The following is a 5203-nucleotide window of genomic DNA, read 5'->3' as shown; positions in this document are numbered from 1 at the left end:
AGTGCTGGGTTTAGATGACTCCAGCTAGATGCTTATCTAACCTCCTCTTGAAGACCCCCAGGGTAGGGGAGAGCACCACCTCCCTTGGGAGCCCGTTCCAGACCTTGGCCACTCGAACTGTGAAGAAGTTCTTCCTAATGTCTAGTCTAAATCTGCTCTCTGCTAGCTTATGGCTAGCTTGTAACCCCCAGGGGCGCCTTGGTGAGTAAAACCTCATCATTTCCCTTCTGTGCCCCCATGATGAACTTATAGGCAGCCACAAGGTCGCCTCTCAACCTTCTCTTGTGGAGGCTGAAGAGGTCCAGGTGTCCTAGTCTCTCCTCATAGGGCTTGGCCTGCAAGCCCTTAACCATATGAGTGGCCCTTCTCTGGACCCTCTCCAGGTTATCCACATCCCTCTTGAAGTGCGGTGTCATCTGCAGACTTGCTGAGGGTGCACTCCATCCCATCTTCCCGGTCACTGATGAAGACATTGAATGAAGCTGGCCCCAAGACTAACCTCTGGGACACTCCACTTAGCTGCCAACTAGACACTGTACCATTGACTATTACCCTCTGAGCCTGATGATCCAGCCAGTTTTCTATCCACCTTACAGTCCATTCATGAAACTCATACTTCCTCAGCCTGCTTGCAAGAATATTGTGGGAGACCATATCAACAGCCTTGTTAAAGTCAAGGTATATCATGTGCATTGCTCTCCCAACATCTACAGAGCTAGTCATCTCATCATAGAAGGCAATCAGGTTGGTCAGGTATGACTTGCCCTTGGTGAATCCATGGTGACTTGTCCTAATCACCTTCCTGTCCAAATGCCTAGAAATGGATGACTTGAGGACCTGATCCATGATTTTTCCAGGGACTGAGGCAAGGCTGACCGGTCTGTAGTACCCCAGATCCTCCTCCTTCACTTTCTTAAAGATGGGCTCTATATTTGCCCTTTTCCAGTCATCTAGGACCTCCCCTGATCACCACAAGTTTTCAAAGATAATGGCCAGCAGCTCTGCAGTCACATCAGCCAACTCCACCAGCACCCCAAGAACATTGCAGCTGCTTTAGAAGATTAAATAACTGTAAACAAGCAACCAAAAAACCTGCACAATGTTAGCTTTGAACTAATGACACTTACGAACAACGTGGACAAGAACTCTCACCTGTAAGACCAGAGGAGCATACAAATGGGATACTTTCTTCTAGCTTGTGTAGACAAGGTTCTTTGGATAAATCTGATATCCTTTATTAGACCAACTCAAATAGTTGGAAAAATTCTTCTTAGCAAGCTTGCAGGTATAAATACCCTTCATCAGGCTGGGGAAGCTTCTGAAGTTGGTGTGTGCTCTTTCTGGATGGAATGAAGAGTAAAGCAGCCAAAGGCTGGTATGCATGCAAGAAAGCCAGTCAGTGAAGATGTAGACTGAGGAGTCAGTGGGTAAGAGAAAGGTGGCGGGGAAGGAGAATGAATGTAGCTGGTAAACAGTGGAGAGGTACGTGGGAGTCAGATGTTAGGCCAGTTATAATGTACCATAAATCCAACGTCTATTTAGTCCATGATTTTTTGTATCCAGTGGGTTGATGAAATGAAGTTCATACACTTGTCTGTGAAAGGTGTTTTATAAATTCCCTTTGAGGATTAGAACTGAGATTGTGACTATGAGCAAGAGAGAGTGCTTTTCTTGTGGGAAATGTGCTCCCACAGGTAATTAGGTATTCTTGTCTTCGATAGATTTCCAGTGTGTGTTCTTTCTGGTGTACAACTGTTGTTTGGTAGGAGAGGCTTCTTTACTATTCATTCCATCCAGGAAAAGCACAAACCAACTGCAGGTGCTTCCTCAGCCTCATCAAGTGTATTTATACCTGAAAGCATGCAAAGAAGAATTTTTCCAACTATCTGATTTGGTCTAGTAAAAGATATCAGATTTACCCAAAGAACCTTGTCTGCCTATGTCCCCAGACCAACATGGCTACAACCTATACCCGTCTAGCTTGTCTGGCATATATTAGTATTTTCGATATAATCAGGTCTTTAAAAATGTGTCCAATGAGTTACCACCAGCCCAGATGAAAGTTCCACCCTGCCTGCCCCACAGGACTCAACTGCTGCTGCCCCAGGGCATTATGGATACTTGCTCCTTTTCCCATCCTCAGTATGAGTGGCCAAGAGACTCTTCTTTACTCCCCCTACTTCTCAGAAAAAATGAACACTGACTAAGAGGATGATCTATTTTCTGACCCCTCTCTCCTTTCAGAAAACAAGGTAGGAGGTTCCCAGCCCCATTCAATCAAAAGAATGACTGTCATTAGAGTAAGTCTTCTAGACAGCACATTCCCTAGAGCACAGACTATCTTGACACCCGTGTCTTGTATAGTGCAGAGCACATTGTCAGTGCTACGAAATAATTCACAGCTCCTTTTCAAGGACACTGCCAACTTCAAAACAATTCTTAGCTTAAAATGACTCAACTGTTAAAGCTATGCTTTTTTCCCTGGCTCACAGGAAGTCTTTATTCACTGCATCAGTACATAGAACATAGATGGAAAAATCAGCCAACAAGCCTAACACACAAATTTATCTTGAACTGGATAAAAAGGTGTGCTGTGAGAAAGTTAACATTAATATATATCAAGCAATGTTTTACTATGTGCTTGCAGAGGAGGTCAAGTTAATGCTTCTGGGATACAACTTGGCCAGTCAGCACACGTTAACATTTTATGCTGCCTAGTCTATATTAGACTTTTAAAATACCAAATTTTCTCACAACACACCTTTTATCCATAGAAATCTGCTTCTGGCATATGTTAACTATTTAAACCAGTAAAGTTGTTAACATCACCAATGCATGGAATATCCGCATCATTTCCAGTTGGCCAATACTGTCCATAAACCTAGTTAACCAGCTAGAATATGGGATTGTGACTGTATGAGTTAAATCAAATGCCTACATGGTCCCTCAGAATTCTAATCTGCTTTGTTCCTGAGCTCACCGATCTATCCCTTTAATCCCTGAGGTTATCACTCCACATCTAACACACAAATTTTAGAGGGCCATCTACATTCTCAAGGCTCTAAACTCCTTACAGTTATGGAAGCAAGGATCAAAATGTGTGAAGGAAGGAAAAAGACAGGCGAGATGGAAGGAAGGAACTATATCTCACTGATGTTGGAACTCCCAGGAGAGGAGCTGCAGAGCAGCTGAGTCAGAGTCGAAGAGGGACATGCCCCTCCCTCCCCCGTCCCCTACTTCGCCTAGCCCACAGGAAGCCATGCGACTGGAGGCTCGCAAACAGGCATGCTTGTCTGCCCAGTGCACAAGTTAGTGCAGGAGCTTATGCAGGAGGGCCTGTGGCCCTGCCTGTGAGCCCTAGGGAACGCAGTCCCATCAGCAGTCCGGGAGCATGGCCACCTCCCCTTGTGAGTTTGCTCCACTTTGGAGTCTCTGAGGTGCCTGATTGCAGCCTGGAGCTCCTCTGTCCAGAGACTGCGTGTCATAAGGGATGGCGAGCAGGAGATTGACTCGTACTGCCAGGCCCTTCGCCCCCTGGAGGCGGAGGGTAGACCAAGGTCACCTTCCAGGACAAGGGAAGACTCAGGGATCTACCATGCTGTCCAGCCAGGGGGTTGGATCAAGGTGGTCAAGGGCCCCAAGACCCGCCGCACCAAGGTCCCCACCCCTCTGGAGCTTTGCAACCCCAGTAGAGCCTGCCGAGTTGCCAGCTCCTGCAGGCAATGCAGGGTCATCCTCAGCTACCACCCCTGCTCTCCCTAAGGCCATTCAGAGTGGTCATCGTGGGAGACTCCCACCTGAGGGGGACTGAGGGCACAATCTACTACCCCAACCCCTTAGCCCAGGAGGTCTGCTGCTTCCTGGGAGCCCGTACCCGGGACACAGCCGAGAGGATCCCAAAACTCATCTGGCCCATCAACCACTACCCTATGGCTCCTTATCCACGTGAGCACAAATGACACAGCTCAAAGCAATCCCGGCTGGGTCATGAGGTGCTACAAGGCTCTGGGAGTGGGACTTAAGGGGTTGGAGGCACAGGTGGTGTTTTCCTCAATCCTCCCTGTTTCGGGCTATGGGCTGAGGAGGATCAAGGTAATAAACCAGAGACTGTGGCTCTGGTGTCATCATGAAGGCTTTGGCTTCCACGACCATAGTCTGCTCTTTGGTGAGAGAGGCAGCAGTCTGCTGGGAAGAGATGGCCTCCACCTCACTCCGCTGGGGAGGAGGCTCTTCTCAGCCAGACTGGCTGGCTTGCTTGACTGGGCTTTAAACTAAGGCTGCTGGGGGATGGGTGGATAACCGCCAGTGCAAGCCCACTAGGCAGCTACTCCATAACCAGAAGGTTAGGGCATCCAAGGGAATCCACACCCACCCCAGCCCTGAAACAATGTCTGCCTGGGAGTGCAAGGAAGCCTAGGGCTTCCAATGGGACACATAAGTGTCTGTACACCAATGCCAGGAGCTTGGGGAACAAACAAGAGGAACTGGTCCTCCTGCTAAGCAAGAAAGACTACGATCTCATAGGGATAGCGGAGACTTGCTGGGACTCCACCTATGACTGGGCCACAGGTATAGATGGCTATATACCCTGTACAGGAGAGATCCTGATAATAGAATTCATCATAAGACGTAGAGTGGGTAAGGTAACTAGTAGGGTGAAAGTACTAGACTTTAGGAAAGCTGATTTCAATGAACTCTGGCATTTAGTCAAGGAAACACTGTAGAGTAAGAGTTTTGAAGAGATGGGAGCCCAGGAAGGGTGGCTGTGCCTTAAGGAAATGAACCTTCGGGCACAGAGGGAGATGATCCCGATGCAGGGAAAAAGGGGGAAAGGGGCCAAGAGGCTTCCTTGACTGACCAGAGAAATCCAGAGCAGCCTACAGGCTAAAAGGGGGGCATATAAAAAGTGGAAACGGGGAGAGATTACTAAAGAGGAGTATACCTCCTCTGCTCGTGCTTGTAGGGAGACAAGTCTCTCACTGGGATTGTAGAGAGGCAGCAGCAGCAGGGCGCCAGACTACCAAGCGCAGACCCTGAGATGGTGCAGAGTCACTTAGAGGAACTATATGCATTTAAGTCGGCAGGCCCGGATGAGCTCCATCTGAGGGTTTAAGTCGGAGCCTGGATGAGCTCCATCTGAGGGTGTTGAAGGCAAAGGCTGACGTCACTGCACAGCCACTGGCGGGGATATCTGAACACTGAA

The 5203-nt window shown here is 48.3% G+C and overlaps 1 protein-coding gene across 6 annotated transcripts in view; it reads right to left on the bottom strand.

The window, feature by feature from the left end:
- The window catches only part of FBXW11 (F-box and WD repeat domain containing 11), a 170901-nt gene that overhangs the window by 60506 nt on the left and 105192 nt on the right, over positions 1–5203 (bottom strand). Inside the window, exon 1 of one of the 6 annotated variants that reach the window (XM_025206099.1) lies at positions 1153–1184. The exons of the other annotated variants lie outside the window; for them this stretch is intronic. The gene's annotated coding sequence lies outside the window, so the exon portion shown is untranslated. Of the gene's footprint in view, positions 1–1152; positions 1185–5203 lie in introns of those variants that run through there. 6 annotated transcript variants of the gene reach the window in all.

This window comes from Alligator sinensis, unplaced genomic scaffold (assembly GCF_000455745.1).
Source record: "Alligator sinensis unplaced genomic scaffold, ASM45574v1 scaffold156_1, whole genome shotgun sequence".
Classification (NCBI taxonomy): domain Eukaryota; kingdom Metazoa; phylum Chordata; order Crocodylia; family Alligatoridae; genus Alligator; species Alligator sinensis.
The sequence above is the reverse complement of the archived record's forward strand: the minus strand, read 5'-3'. Positions and strand labels throughout refer to the sequence as shown.